Consider the following 17,433-nt stretch of genomic DNA (forward strand, 5'->3'; position numbering starts at 1 on the left):
CAGACAGACACAGAAGTTAAACATTGAAAATAGCTTGTCTGTGATGTATGCAGACACGACAAAATTACGCACATTTGTCACTTATGTAGAAGTACAGATACTTTGTGCTAAAAATACTCTGCTAAAAGTGAAAGTACTGATTCAACTTCTTTCCTTAAATGAAAGTAAAAATGTACAGCCTTTTCACCTTTCAAGTACAGCTGTTGCCTACGTTGTAGGTGACTTTGCCTCCATGCCTAGGCAAAACAAAAAGATTGTATAATCAGGGCTTATAATGGGATTCCACAGTTGGGGGAACAATAGCATCAGTTGTAATGGTGCAGAGAGGGGAGAAGTATCAATAAATAAAGGCTGTGATCACCTGATCTGTGCTGCTGCTTTTCATGAATTTAGCTTATTGAATTAAATGAGATAAGAGGATGTTGCATGAGCTATCGTGGTGGATTTCAAGCCCCTAAACAGTACAATGCTAGATTAAAGGTGGAATTCAGTGAGTGAATCATCAGCTTAAACTTAAATTGATACCTGTTATCCTGATGCACTGACCACGAACACCACAGCTTTACTGCAACAGTACAACATAGTTTGTTAATGTAAACTTCACCACAGCAGTGCAAGTTAACCAGAGTAGCCCACTTACTTCCACTTACTTAAAACACAAAAACATATCTGTTCATATTTGAAGGTTCCAAAAAAAAAATTTAGTCTTTTTCATCTCTGTGATTTTTTTTTTTTTTTTGCCTTATTCAAGTGATTTCATTTCAGAGGTTAAATAACAAACTCTAATAGCTCATTGGACAGTCTTTACCTCTGATGATGGGACATACTGGCTGCGGCATTATCCAGCTCAATCCTAGCACCGTCATATTGGAACACACATCAAAGAACAAAAAAGGACACAGATGGAAAAATTTAATCATTCTATATACTCAACTAATCAGCTGACTTTTTTGGGGCAAAGAACTTGTCTAACAAACTGAAGAAACCAAAGCTCATAACACTTCCCCATAGGCTTGTACAGTAGGCAAAAGGTATGCAATAGATAAAACATGACTTACCTTATAATCCCTTGAATTCTCTTTGCATGTGAGTAGATGTGTGTGGAAACGTTCTTACTTTTACTATTAAACATAGAGACAAGTTATGCTGTTGATCTTTTATGATTTCATTTCACCAAATGTTTAAGTTGTCTCTAAATACAGTAATGGGATGTGGATTTTTTTCCAACCACATTTCTTCCTTCAAGATGCTTCACCACCACTTCTTTCAACACTTTTTAATTTGTTGAACTGTATGTATCCCAACCTAAATAATTATAAGAGAGGAACTGAAAGTACTGAACAACTGAATTTAGTGTTTATACTCTGATGGCAGAATAGAATCCCAGCAGTGATAGGATTTAGGACAGGAACCCGTGGAGTCTAGACACTGAAGATGAAGTTAGAGACTTGGATAGAGCTCTGACTGAGGTGCCTGTGGTCGTAATAGAGAGGAGGTGGGTTGCATGAATGCAAATCTGAAAGGGAGAATGATGGAGAGCACAGATTTAAACTACACAAAGTGAAGGCTGATTGGCTTGAAGAAGCCAGGCAAATATGTGATTGGATTATTATTATTTTAACATTTTGTTGCCACAGTTTTTTCTTAATCTTTATCCTAAAGGAATGGAAAGCCAATTTTAACATAGGGGTTACCTATACAGATAATGCAGCGAGTGATAGGGAATGTTTTTGCTTATGGAAATGAACGTAAAGATGAGTAGAAACTAAAAAGATTTCAGCTGTTGAAAAACTGTCTCTGCGAATAATGTAAATGAGGAGACAGTTAAAAAGAAAACTGGGGGGGAAATTACAGGAAGTGATTCTCGGAATGTTATAGTTTATCAGGTGGGATAATCACATACTACCAGAAAAACCTACAAAGATAATACATTTTACTTAACATTAAATATAAGCTTTTAAATCTTATAATTAAATATTTCAGCAGCAATTCATTATGTATAACAATACAATATAGTCTGTTGTTTTGTATTTGAACACTGGGACTATAGATGACAATCAACTTCAAATGGTGCAGCAGGTTCATTGATGAATTTCAATGGTGTGTACCATCAGCAGCTCACAGGGGATATTTGTGAACACACTCGAAGCCTGTGAAAAGCTTCTAGGTAAGTGTTCACACCTTTTTAAGTGGAAGGTACTTGGAAAAAAACAACAGAAGAGAATGGAAAGGCTATAAAGTGTGGTGACTTTAAAATAGTTCAAAACTAACAACCAGATTTCTCCACTTTTTGCCATTCAGTGCAGCCACTTCAAAAATCAGAACTCATTCAGTTTTGATTATCGCTCATTTCCTGGTTTGATAAATAAAACTCTCCGTTTGAGAGCAGCATGATTTGCTGCTGCCGGTCAAAAGAATAAACTTTGTTGAATTTTTCACTCACAAGTAATTGAAGATTTTAGGTGTTTCATCTCAGTCCAAGTGAGTTAACGCTTATTCCCTCCAAACGCCTCATTTGTGTCATAAAATGACAGGATTTTTTTTTTAGAAAAAGTAACCACTTAGAGTTTTCCATGTATAGTATTATAATAGAGTATAGTATTATAATACTGTAATGACAGAATTAGTTTTTAAGAATAAAGACTGAAGTGAAAAAGACCTTCAGGTGCATAAAACCATTAATAGTCAATCAAAATTGCAACTTGTGTCAACAAATGGACCTCAAAACCAGGCAAGACCTTGAGATGACAGAAGTCATGTTACTTCTTTTGCTTTGTATAGTGGGTTCATTGGAAACAGGGCTATATGCTAACAACTCATCCATCCATTTTCTTCCACTTATTCAGCTCTGGGACACGGGGATTGAACCTATACCAGCTGTCATAGGATTAAAGGCAGGGTACACCCTGAAAAGACTTATCGCAAGATTAGACTTGAAACAAGAAGAGAAATATTAATGGGATTTGCGTTTTCCACACCAAAAGATACTAAAGTCCATGTCGTATCTCATTTTTTTTTTCATTGTTTAAAGCAATTCCAGTTTTGGAATTTCTAGACTGATTGTGGTGTTGACAAACGGATGTATACCACTTGGTTGACTGACCACAGCCACTTCATGTAGGTTTCCATCCCTTTTTCATTCCACTTTCATCACACTCCATGTAGTTTAGTTTCTTCGTGCGAAAGAAAAACTGACCTTCCAGCTTGTCCTGGTTTTTGCTACCTGTATGCTGGTCCTTGCTCCTAAAAAGGTAAGATTTACAACTGTGACCTCCAGACTCACTATGTCTGCCCATGTGTCTTTGGTAGCTTGTAAAGTGCCTTCCTTTGCAGGCAGGCGACATCCATCAGCTTGTGTGTCTTGACCTGCTGACTTTAACCTTTTAAAGCCGGTCGGAGCGGACACACTCCATTTTGCGTAACTATTTTAAAATCCCGGTAGCACTGCAACCACGTAAGCTAGCGCAATAATTTTTTTTGCATATGAAACCGGAGAAGTTGTACTTACATCTTATGCCATCAGCTTGTCCAAGGTCACAGTTTCCATCCACATATAGCTTTGCAAAAATTGCATAAAAAGCACTTGCAGCAACAAAATCATAATATTCCAGAAACACGCTTTGCCGATCCGATCAGCTGTTCGTAACACTTCCTACGTCCATCAGCGCGAACTGTCGCATGTCCGCCATGACCTGGCCGAAACCGGAAGTGATGTCATTTTGCGGAAATGTAGTTTTTTACCATCAAGGCCTCATGAGCCTATACTGGTGTTTTTAAAAGTTATGTTTGACTTTATGACTTTCTGTGTCGTTTCTGGGATGCTTAGGACTCATATTGCACTGCTGGAAAAAGTTTATTTTGATGCATATGCTGTTATTTTGCAAATTTGCATTATAATATTTATTTTCGTTTTCCTGCAGTATATGAAAATTGGTGTATTTCAAAAATAAAACTATGAAGACACTCAAAATAAGTTTCCTGTGGTAGGAAACTATTTTGTGCAACTTTTTTGTATTTACAGTTTTGAGGGATAAGCCTCTTCTTTTTTTTTTTTCTTTTTTGAAATGCTCCCAAAAATGGCTCCACAGCATGTAAAAATACAATATAAGCTCTGGCGGACTTGGTTCTATGGTAGGTCTTAAAGGGTTAAATACCTTGACAGCCAAAACAATTCTGCCCTCTCAGTCAACTGTAGGTGCTTTCACGCAAAATGGTGAGGAGGAATGTGCATTTAGTAACCTTTTAAAAGGCAATTTAAACACTGCAATAACTCCTTCAGATGTAGCAAACCATCACGAGCATGGGCTGCCTTGAAATTTTGCTTGTTTCCAACCAGAAGTGAGTGCTGTAAGACAGCCCTGGAGGATGGTTTCTTTATGTGGCACTCAACTATATTATAGAGAATCTGTGGTGCTGCTTTTTTTCCAGAATGATAGTATACGACTAAGTGAGTCATAAAATAAGACATGGAGAAAGACAGAAGGCACTTAAAGCACTCCTCAGCATAAAAATCCTACATCTACTGTTGAATCATTTTACCTATGTGATATTCACTGAGTTGATGATCTAGTCAGCAGACAGGACAGAGTCGTTCTCTATCTCAAAGAAACCTTTTCAGCACTGGATAAAATCTTGGGAATCCACAGTGCCTCAAGTACTGGACCAGTTACTGGATGTAACATCAGCTCTTTGATGATGTCCTTTTCAATAACTTCTGACTCCACTGACAGGCTTATTTTTATAATGAAGTGTGTCTTTTCAGACTTTCTTTTGGGTTTTCTGATATTTCAAAAACTGAGCTTGTGCTTATTTGTCTGAGTTTGAATATCTCGAGCGTACTTTTGTTTCATGTACTGATAGTCCTGACCTTATTGAATCGTTCGGTCATTTTTTTTTTTCAAAACAGTTTATGTTTGTCCTCACTCAAGCAAGATGTAGCTCAATGCCCAGACGAATTTTATTTGTGCTGATTATATTTTTTTTTTACTTAGTAGGTACATATATACATATGTGTACATATATACATATACATGTACACACAACAACTTTATAGAATTATATTTGTTTGCAGATGTTGGCCGCTATCAGCGAATAGTTCTCAGCTATTTTGAAATAAAAAAAGACACTTTTTATCCATAACAAGAACTCCATGACAGCAAATGAACTGTACAACAGAAAATGCAAATGCTATTTATGGTCTCCTCACAACAATGATAAGAAAAATAAACTGGGCCAATATGGCATGCTTGTTAATACAGAGATACACATGTTAATGTGATCTCTGGTCTCCCACTCAGAGACACAGGTCTCCGAGTGTCCAGCGTTCAGACGGCTACCTGAGGACAGTCTTCATGTGAGAGAAAGTCTGCTCACACAGATGTGTAGAGCCAAATACTGTCAATAAGGCCTCTGCAATGTTCTGAAGACAGTTAAACTTGTCAGCTAGTGATGTCCAGCAGGTGGAAATGCAAGCTACAATAACAGGCACAGCTATGGGTTCCAGCTGCGTTTGTAGTTCTGCAAACTTTGACCCTCACAGAGTTGAGGTTTTCAGTTCAATCAGCTGCATTATGATGTCCTCGCATTAACTGGCTGGACACCAACCAGTTAATGCGAGACAAATCTAGCTGCTCATTAAAGCTTTCTGGTTTGATCAGAAATGAAAAAAAAAACTGCCAGCTAGCAATGTCCCTCTCACTGGTAGGCTAGGTTATTTTTAGCCAATTACAAGTTGAATCTGGTAGTTGGGGTTGTTAGCTAAGATACCATCATTAAGAAGTGGCACAACTAATGTGTCTATGCAAGCTAATTTGCGATGTGCACCACTGGCCTGGCCATTTATTTTTCTAATGCACCTTCTCAGATAAATTCACTGCGTGTCGTGCCCAGGGCTGGACTGGGACAAAAAAAAATTGGCCCGGTCATTTTGACTAGAGACCGACCCACCAGTTATTAAAGCCATAAAGCCTTTGAATGAAAACAAATGCTGTGGTGACAGTGATGTACAGTCTTGTTGGTATATGTATGATTTCTATACATTTTACATCAGATAAAAACTTTGGTTGTAAGATTCAGATAATTATATAATAAAAGCGAGACATTTTAAATGAGAATAAGAAAGAAAAGTATTTCTTTGTGCCCCCCTCTCCCTGTTAATGCCCTACCTGCCCCCCTGGCAAAACTTTGCTAGACGCGCCCCTGCACAGTTACTTAGCTAGCTAAGAAACTTAGAAAAGGATCCTGGTGTTATTTGTCTCTCAGAAACAGTTCATAACTTTCCTTCAACTCATTCATGTCACCTAAAAGGTAAACCTGTTTCTCCATCACCTGTTCAGCTCTGATGGTTCAGTAAGGACATCTGTTACGTTCCCCCCGAAGGGGTCTAGGCATGCGAGTGAGGGGATGTTGTGTCCACACATAGTATTGCATTTGTTCTGTAGATGCATTTACCAGAAGCGCTAGAGGGCGCTAGTGAGTATGTTGTTCTGGTTGTGGTTTTGAAGAAGAAAAAAGAAAAAGAAAGAAAGGAGTCAACTCCGGTAATCCTCTATTCCTACCTGCGTGTGTGTGTAATGCTTGCTGAACTAACACCACACAACAGGGGACCAGTAACAAATGAGTCCGGAAACAGAATGAAAAGGAAAACAGACAGAGTTGTTCTGTATTAATATAGTTTCATTACGAATGATATAGGTTTATTACAAACGACATTAACTTACCAATTAACTTACCAATAATGCCAAAGAAACAAAGGAAACACTCGTAGCAACAAAAGGCAAGAAGACTACTAAACAAAAAAGGGAGGCACTTCCCACACTTCCTACCCTACTCCTCACCACGGGGAGACACTCTCAGGGCCCACAAGCCGTCTACTCACTAGTCGGAAGGAGGCTGTCCGGGGGGGGAGAAAAAAACAAAAAAAAACAAACCACCCTGCTCACACAGGGTCAACATTGCAATGAAATGTGTTTGACGAGCAGTGAAAATGTGTTTGAACAAACAAAGAAAAAATCGGCCCATAAAAATGAATAATTACCATTGCAATGCCCGGTGGGCCTATGGCCAGTCCAGCTATGGTCGTGCCATCAGTTATCCCTTCCCATGCCAGCTGTGGCACGCGTGCCCAGGGTTGCCGACCCCTGCTTTAGACTCTAATTCAAACCCTCTGAAACATCTTGGCTTTCCCTCAAATGTCATCATGAGATTCATGCTTTTAGCAATTGTTACACCCCAGCCCTGGGGAAAACCGGCCTGCAACACAAGGAAAATAAAAAAAGGAAAATGCCCCCACACTCCCTGCTCTCAAGGAAGACAAACCAAAAACAACTGCCACGGATGTTGCAACAGCCAGTCAGTTTATTAAGTCCCAAAATGTAGCATGGCCAAAACAACAAACAAAACTCTAGAAATGAAATGCAACTGGCTTGCCTACACGGAAAAACCCAAAAGAAAAACACAGGTTTCTTACCTGCCTCCCTAACCAAAAGCAGGAGAAAAGGTTCCAAAAGAAAATGGCTTCTCACCCCTACAGCTACCAAGTAAAAAATATTGACAACTATTTACATCTATTTACAACAAACTATTTACAACACAGCCAAAAGCTTTCAGAACACATGTACAGTTGGGAACAGGAAGTAAAAGAAGAAGGGTCCTCATTTATAGCCGGCCTCTCCCAGTCCTCCAACAATGGTCAGCCTCCACCTGGAACTCACATAACAGCAATAACACAGGACACAAACTATGCCACCCTCTGGTGTGGCAGACAAAAACAGTGCAAAACATCCATAACACTGAATCATAACACAATATTTCATATAAAAGTATTGATGTAATTTTATGTCCAAGTTTTAGTATAGTCTCATACATATATCTCATATATGCTAAGTATGTAGACTCTCAGGCTGTACAAGCTAAATGTGATCAACATTTTATGAATATATAGTACAGAGTATAAAATGACTCTTTCAAAGTTGCAAATGCAGTACCCAGCATACTAAAGAATTCACTTTTCCATCCTTTTATAATTTTCATGTACCCACTTAAACTCCTCTTCTCTAGAAACATATAAGCAACCATCTATTGTTAGGTTTGTAGCATAAACCTATTCGCTGGAACGTTAAGACAATATAATTACGCTGCTAAGCAAGACACAAATAGGCAAAGTTCTTCATGTTACTCGTGCACGGGAGAGAACCGGACAACCGCTTGACTCCAGTTGGTCTCGTCCGTCCTCCTGTAACACTGCCCTTTTATTGAGGTTACATGAATATGCATAGGTTCATTAACATACGACGTCTACATACAAACAAAGAGTACCTTGCCTGTGTGTATGCGTGTGTGTGTGTGTGTGTTGCTGATCAAAGGGTTAAACATCCTTGGTCAGGAAGAGGGTAGCCTCCCCCTCACCCTAGATGGTTCATCCTAGATAACACGGTGAGGAAGTCCTGCAGTTCATCTAAACAAAGAGCACTTAGACTAGAACAGACGTAGCTACGTTAATCCTACCATAAAACAATAAGACACGGTATGACCTCTCATGCTCCCAAAGTGCTGTCTAATACACACAAAGTTTGCAGACTATCAAGGATCAAAACCTCTACCAATCTACAACTAATTACAAAACTCTAAGCATATATAAGTAAATATTTCTAAGCATAAATGACAATCAACAATACAAATCTAACATTTCCCCCCTTTTTGACCTTTATGCTTAAAAAGTTCCCAGGTATGAATACCTCATGTCTGACAGTTTCAATGCAAACCTTTTTATACTCAGCATATGTCAAATCACCCTAAATTACTGAAAAGGTACACAGTTTAATAAATGTATTAGCAGTTACCCCATTCATTGAGCTCATCTCATGGCAAACTACATCTTACGAGCAACCAAAGAAATTGTTAATTTAATAGTGAAACTAAAAAAGTAACATTTTCAAAAACATCTCAGCTTGGTGGTGCTTCCTCCGGGTGTGCACATCACATGTCTCTCTGCAGAGTGGTTTAAGCTCTGCAGGGCGTCATGAATGTCTCTTCCAGTTGTTTCCATCACTGTCCATAGGACCAGAGTCCAAATGTATGTAGAATAGACATTCAAACATACCAGTTGGTTTTGTTGTTCATCAACATGGGTCTCAGCTATTTCCAAGCTGCAGACCTCTCAGCACTCTAGTTTTATGGCCTCTTACCAGCCCCCATCACCTGACTTCAGACCTTCGTCTTGTGAGGGGGATATTTATGACTCCTTAATTGTCCACGCTCTGCAGAGAAACACCTCTGTGGAAAGGGTGCAGGGTTCAGTTGTCTTACTGCTGTTATGATCCCAGCAGCCTTCAGAGTGTCATCGTATGCACAGTATAGTGGCACAGCATTAGGTGATGTTCATAGGAAACTGCTGTCATCACCACCATAGCTTCTGGTTCCTGTGCTTTCATAGAATCATGATGTCATCCCCGAACTCCTTCTGCGCTGTCGATGGAGCTTGGCACGCTCCCCTCATCCCACGAGTTTTCATGTTCCAACGCTGCTGAAGGTTTAAGGCAGAGCACGTCGTACACCTTAGTTGTCTTCCTCAGCGTCAATATTGAATCTTTCATTTTATTTAAAATCTCCTGGAAGCTCAGTAGCACAGCTCTCTGTGTGATGTCTGCTGTGCTGAAGATGATCTCTGATCCTCCTGAAGCCTCTCTCCTGGCCTCAGCTCCCATCTTGTGGACGATCCTCTCCTCTATTTTGCAGGCAGTTTCATGGTCCTTGCTGTGGCTCCAAGGTCTGATCTCATGATGGGCCCCAACCAGCTTGACCTTTGACCTCAACCACTGCCTGGCTGTCGGCTATGCCTGGAATGGTTCACGCTTCTCACTGGGCCTCTGAAGATTTCTCAGGAGATTACTGCTGCACCTGTATTTCCTTGCTAAGAAGAAAAACTTCTATTTGGAGAGCATGTCAACAATCATCAAACCACATTCTTTAGTTCAGTGAACTTCACTTATAGGCCATCAAAGCCTCATCTGAACATGGATGCACCACTTGCATAGGTTTAATATTTGTAAATAAAACGGCTAATCACACAAATCACTGCAACAATAATAGTAAACATTGTTTAATGTTAATCCTTGCACTCCACCTCTTGACGCATGGACATTCCCATGCGTCAACTCACCAAACCTGGATCCCTGTCTTAAAGAAAAAGATTAGCTAGATCATGTCCCAGGCAACATCAGGGCATCTCCTCTGGAGTAGCTCCGTAACCCTGCAATAAAAGATGTTAGCGTGTGTTGCATATTAAGTTTGCTTAACACCTGGCTCTCCCAGGAGCCTGCATACACACCATCACGGCCTGGAAAGCAAAATCTGGAAGTGAAATCAAACTTCATACCTGTAAACAATTGTATCATAAGAGTAATAAGCATTCAACATCAGCAAGACAAGTGTCATGTGCAGGTTTTCTCAAATCAGTAACTACAACTATTACCCTAATTCACCTCAGACATGGATTATCCCATGTACTCTGTTAACATTAATGTAATCAGTGACTTCTCTTAAGCAAAGTCACTCCACTCATATATTATTATTATGGGTTCAAAAGTGGCCAGCAAATGAGCCCATAATAAACTATTCCATAAATACCGTAATCTCTTATTTGTTTTACCCATGTCACTTGTCCGCTTCAGCTGAATCTACCACAGCATTCTCAAAGAAACAAACATTAGCAATACACATTGACTGTGGTCAGACGGAGGTCAGACACAGGTCAACGGATTCTAGAGGTGCCATAAAACACCATTAAGTTAACACTCGCTGTGGAAACAGTAACACTGGTCTCATCACAGTATGTCTCAAACTATATTAATTTCTCCATCAACATATGCCTGTAACTACAGTTTTCTTCACACATAAACCCAGAAGTCTCGTAGTAGAGAAACATTAGCCAGTATTCCTATAAATCACATGATCAAACACATGAAGAACCATAATGCTGTAAAAACGAAAATGCAAATGTTAGCGCTTGCGCAGGCGTATGCATACTTTGTCACAGATATCTCTGTGAGCACACAAGCTAGTGAATGACGCACACATAGTAAATTCACAGACACAGAAAATGGCATTTAAAATGTTAAATCATCACGCAACCTCGAGTGTTGCTGTCATCTTTCTGCTCCCGTAAAGGGAAGCACACACAGACTCATCTGCACCCCTGCCAGGCGGGGGTCAACTTCACACAGTCGTGTTACATCAGTAAAGTCTTGTCAGCTTTTGTCAGCTTTTACCAGTCAGTCAGTTTGTTTTCCTTTCACTCACTCATTCATGCATTCATTCTTTCTTTCTTTGCTGATAGTGGAACCTATCGTCGCATTTAGTTTCCACTCTCAGCAAAATGACGTCATTTCAAAAAGAAAAAGAAGAACTTTAGTTTGGATTACATCGCTGAATCCTTTTGGACTGGGACTGTCATTTAATAATTGTCCCAAATAAGTGGCTTTCTCCAGAGTCCATTTAAATGTGGAGAACTCACTTGGCACAATTTTCTCGACGACGTGTAGCGCTTTTAATTCCCGACGTGCAGATCTGCTTAAAGAACAGAGATTATCAAACAAAACTTTCAGTGCACTGTGAAAGTATCAAAATAAAAAGGCCTTGTTAAGTCATGACACAAGCTCCTCATCTCAGGAGGGTAAATCATACCATTAGCATGGTTTATCATACCATCATACTAATCGGCAGGCTCAACTTCACAACAAAAGAAAAATCATCAGCTAGATTCACTCCAAATCAACCATCAGCTGCACAACACACAACATAATCCTAATGTCTTATTAGCTATGAGTTTAATTACCAGGTCTGTGCTCTTCACTCATTTAGGCCACAGATCTATTTTATTCAATTTTCCTTTTCCCTTCATCATAAAACATGTGACATGCTGTCATGCACTTCACAAAACAGTCTGTTCTGACGTATTCAGAGTTGTGTATCTAAATACAGGATTCACTCGCACATCAAAGCAGGAAACTCAGTGTTTTTAGAGTCTCCACTCAACACACAACAACTCCAACACATCTCATTCACTCGTGCTAGAATTCAGTCACCTTTCATTAATCTAAAACCGATCACTAATTTGCATATCAACTATTAACCCACTAAGTTGACAGGACGACAGAAAAGCATGTTCAAAATAGTATCACAAAAGACAATTTCCCTCATACAGTAAATTACATGTGCTGCCTCAATCAAGCAGGAAGCTTCTCCCAATTTACCATTTTAACAACTAAATTTATTGTCTGATCACTGGTTGGTCAAACCAGGATCTTTTTTCTCACAAAAGTTAAATTGTTGTCCTGCAACTTGGAGAGTCAATTTTTTTTCTTTAGGATAAATTCAGCATTTGATAACAAGTGTCTGCTAAATTGACACTATTGTAACACTGATGAAAGATAACAAGCTAATTTTCATTACATGTGTTTGTGTTATTAGGCAGGTCTAATGCATGTCTGTGGAGCTGCATCTCCAGCAGAGCATGTTCTTAAAGCTGCCTTTCCTACACATTTCTCTGCTATTATTTAATCATTTCTTAACTAATGTGCTATGAGTCCACTGGTCTTTGCATCACACTAAGTGACTTGGACAAGATGATAAACAGACTCACATGCTGAAGATGTTGTCTAATCTTCACGAGCTCTCTTGTGTTTGTGTTAGTAGGGTTAATGCATGTTCTGCTTGTGTGTGTGATTTTGTATATGATGTATATGTTTTTTATATTTGCATATATCTAGACTCCTTCTCAATTTTCCAACTTAAGCAGTCAGTTTTCTTTTCCCCAGGTTTGCTAACCCAAATTTTGATTTCCCACATTAAATAATTCCTATGTGTTCTCACCTAGTCTTCTCACTCTGTTGTCCTCTCCCACTTCAACAGTCCAACAGCCGGCAGTTCTCCTTCAGCTTTGTCCTGTGTCCCACTGTCTCTTCTTGCCATTTTACTCCACAGGTGGCAAATGTCAAACTCCAACTGTTCAGTTCTCCTCAAACGTTTTCTTCACATGCACAGTGAAGTCACAGCCACTCTCACTATTGTCCTCTGATGCGGTTGACTTCGTGCTAGTGGCTGAAGTGCTGCTGCTGCTGCCTTCCTGGGCGACTTCTTAGCAGCTGCTGCCGGTTTCTTGGCTTTGGCCGCGGCGGGCGTCTTAGCTTTGGTCTCAGTAACCCTGTTCATCTTGAAGGATCCGGAGGCCCCGGTGCCCTTGGTCTGCACCAGAGTGCCCTTCGCCACCAGACTCTTGATGGCGGTCTTGACACGGGCCTTGTTCTTGTCCACATCGTAGCCTCCGGCAGCCAGAGCCTTCTTGAGGGCGGCCACGGACAGGCCGTTGCGCTCCTTGGAAGCGGCCACGGCTTTCACAATCAGCTCGCCCACGCTGAGGCTGACCTTCTTGGGCTTGGAAGTCATCGTCTTCTTCTTCTTGGCCTGAACCTCGGCGCAGGGCGCAGGGCGTGTTTATGATGGAGCCTTTCCCACCACAGCGCTGGCACGTTGAACGCATCATGAAGGGTCCATTTCTTTCATGTCGCTAGCCAGCATGCTAGCTGCATGTGGCTTGCCCGAGTCACTCAGTCCTTTTTGAGCATTTCAACATGCTGCCACCGCCATCTTGCTCGCCCCTCCGTGGAATTCATCCAATCAGACAGGAAGATGGGTTTGCTTTCTTCTGCTGCTGTTTATCCACATTGCTGCTGCTTTGCTGGGACTTTTTGTGCTCAGGACTTGCTGCTGTCTCTTTATCATGGAGCTGCATTCCTTATCTTCAGGGAGGAGTGAGCTCGCTTGTGAGGTTGAGAAACACATGGCACTGTAAATAAGTCAGCCAGAAACTTGGCCTGCATGTTTCCAATGATGTTAAACTATAACTTTCTTCCGACCGCTGCATGTGGAAAATTGATTCAGGTCTGCTTTTCACCTGAAAGTGACAACTAAGACATTTCATTATTATCATCACTGCTTAATCAACACACATCTCTCTCTCTCTCTCGCTCTGTGTTTTTGTGAACAGTCCTTTCTTAAAAGCAGAAAATGAAATTATAGTTGTTTTTTTTTTTTTTTGGTTGATCAACACAAAACCTTTTTCCTATGATTATTTTTTTCTACAATATAAATTCTCCCTCTTATTCACTCTTTTTTTTTTTTTTTTTATTTACAATAGCTGGTGACCTGCAAAATCACCGCTGTCACTCACAATCAAAGGCAATTACTCTTGCACAGTGCACAAAAACACTGTGATGTCAGACACATTCACACTCACTTTGTCATCTGCAAAAATAAATCACATGGCTGATGATATGTGCCATGGTGATCCGTAAATATGATCACCAGTTTATTTAACTATTTTTCAACCCAACAAACAAATAATCAAAAACATGATGCTGATGTTATGAACACTCTACACACAAGTCAAGATGCAGGAAAACTGCTCATGGAAACGTTGCACACTCCAGTTATCACAGTTATCATAGCGCTGTTTCCCTCTCTTAGAGTAGTTCTCAGACAGCTCTCGATCTGATAATGTGTAGCCTGCTCATCAGCTCAGAAGAAGAAAAAAAAACTGCAACGCAACATCACACAGTAGTTGCTCTGCCCACAGCGGCAAAGTCTTACACTTTCATATTCAACTCAGCTTCTCCATCATGTACTTTTAGATGTTTCATACAGGGTTGAGCATATTAGTTGTTTTCACAGATGTGCTGTATATCTCAACAATGGCTCATAATAAGACGAAAGTCTTCCACACAGGTCAAGTGCCTCTATGCACTTCATTAGTTTAAATATTTACCTATATCACTTCACCTCACATGTCATCGTACTGAATTTAAGCAATCACAAGCGTAATGTAGATGACTTTTAACAACTATCCACCTCAATTACGTCTATGGTCTGGCACACAGGCTGAAGAGTTAACGTTTTGTGTCAGCAAGGGGTGGGGGGACAGCCACCCACCAGAGCATAGCTGCTGATGTGGGCTGGCCTTCTCCACACGCTCTTCAAGGCTGGTGTGTTTTCTGAAAACTTCTAACATTTTAATCTCTTCCATTTTTAAGCCTGCGATTAACCGCACGGCTCAGGTCCGCGTGAAACCCGCGTGACCGCGCTCGCGTGAACCTGCGCAGCTGTGGAGCCGTCGCTCTCTCTCTTTTTTACATAAATACTTTGTGCTGCCAGGAGCAAAGTCCAGCACAAACGTCTGTCTCCCTCCGACTCACTCTTGGTTGCTTAGAAACCCATGATAACAACAACAGTCGGTGTCACAGACCACATGTTCTGCTCCGCACACACTCACACACAACAACAACGATGACAACAATGACAACGACAACAAAAACAACACAAAATAGGCCTATCGTCCAGCACAGTCTGGACCCCGCGGAACTTCTCAACGCCCCACAAAGCGGCGGAGAACTCACCTCTAGCCACACAAAGTAGCGAGGAACCTCTTGCTCCACAAAGTAGCAAGGAACCCGGGTATCGCTACACAAAGTAGCGAACTTCTCAACGCCTCACACAGTGGCGGAGACTGCACAACGACACGGTTATAGAGTCGGCCTCTTCTCAACGCCTCACACAGTGGCGGAGACTGCACAACGACACGGTTATAGAGTCGGCCTCTTCTCAACGCCTCACACAGTGGCGGAGACTGCACAACGACACGGTTATAGAGTCGGCCTCTTTAAACTTACTTGGCGTTGCTTAGAGTGTAATATCAGCCCGAATCCCGCCGACCGTCATTCATCGAGGAGAAAAGACAGACCGCGAATCCACAGGAACTTCCTGGCTGACGTCAGTCTTTCAGCGTGCCTCTCCCCCCCTCGGTGAATGCGATTCCAGGGCTCCGGCTCTCGAAGGACCAATTAATGTTAGGTTTGTAGCATAAACCTATTCGCTGGAACGTTAAGACAATATAATTACGCTGCTAAGCAAGACACAAATAGGCAAAGTTCTTCATGTTACTCGTGCACGGGAGAGAACCGGACAACCGCTTGACTCCAGTTGGTCTCGTCCGTCCTCCTGTAACACTGCCCTTTTATTGAGGTTACATGAATATGCATAGGTTCATTAACATACGACGTCTACATACAAACAAAGAGTACCTTGCCTGTGTGTATGCGTGTGTGTGTGTGTGTGTTGCTGATCAAAGGGTTAAACATCCTTGGTCAGGAAGAGGGTAGCCTCCCCCTCACCCTAGATGGTTCATCCTAGATAACACGGTGAGGAAGTCCTGCAGTTCATCTAAACAAAGAGCACTTAGACTAGAACAGACGTAGCTACGTTAATCCTACCATAAAACAATAAGACACGGTATGACCTCTCATGCTCCCAAAGTGCTGTCTAATACACACAAAGTTTGCAGACTATCAAGGATCAAAACCTCTACCAATCTACAACTAATTACAAAACTCTAAGCATATATAAGTAAATATTTCTAAGCATAAATGACAATCAACAATACAAATCTAACATCTATGTTGTCTTTGTCAGTATGGTTTAACAAGGTAACAGTCCTCCAGTGGATTGACTAGACATGCTAAGGAGGCTTTCAATAAGCACCTGTGGTTGACATGCGTTTAATTTGTCAATCACTTCCTCAGGAAACACTAAGAAGCTGGCATGTTGTTAAAGAGCTGAAACGGTGAATTATGGTACTTTCCCCAGTAGTCAGAAGCCATGTGCAGTCAAGTTACTCCAATACTGAGAGAACAGGGTTGTGTGTAACACTTCATTAATGCTACTTGTGCAAATTCCAGTCAAGCCTGTGTGATAGTTGCCAGACCTCTTGAGAATCCATTAGCAAACTCAATCACAGATCAGACAAGCTGATAAACCAATGCCTCAAGTAGGAGATTTCTTCATGCCTTGTTTGCACAATTATGTGCATACATTACAGCAGTGAGAGACACAAAAAAGAGTCGCAAAAGAGTAAAAATTAACCAAACAAGCGGAAATTCAACTTATGCAATTGCGACTCCATGACAATAACTGCACCAGCTGGCTGAGTAATTTTAATTCCTGCTCATATTTCCAGCAGAACATAAAACACAAGCTTTGCTGAAGATACAAAGGATGAGTAAGCACATAACTCTACAGAATACAAAAAGGAGGAGAGGCGGAATACGTCATGTGGGTGGCCTGTGGCTTGCTATTGAAACTGTGCCACTGGCAGGAAACTCTGTGCAGATTCATCGACATATGCTGGGGGAAACTGGGGTATTGCTTTGTGTGAGTGTGGTTGTGCTACTGGTTTGGAAAGGCACAGTGTGATTGAACAATAATAATAACAAAAAAAAGAGAGATCAAGGATACCTAAAAACAAGATGTCCTTGTCAAATTATTTTCAGCAGCATTATAATTCCACCACATGATTTATGATTTCATATAAAAATTGACTTGAAT

The 17,433-nt window shown here is 40.8% G+C and overlaps 1 pseudogene; it reads right to left on the bottom strand.

Moving 5' to 3' along the window:
• Nucleotides 1–12,723: 12,723 nt before the first annotated feature.
• Nucleotides 12,724–14,080, bottom strand: LOC146608630 (histone H1-like; annotated as a pseudogene).
• Nucleotides 14,081–17,433: the final 3,353 nt, after the last annotated feature.

The sequence above is a fragment of the Diplotaxodon limnothrissa genome, linkage group LG23, assembly GCF_057381915.1.
Source record: "Diplotaxodon limnothrissa isolate DT_005_m linkage group LG23, D_limnothrissa_male_GT1.1, whole genome shotgun sequence".
NCBI classification, from domain to species: Eukaryota; Metazoa; Chordata; class Actinopteri; order Cichliformes; family Cichlidae; genus Diplotaxodon; species Diplotaxodon limnothrissa.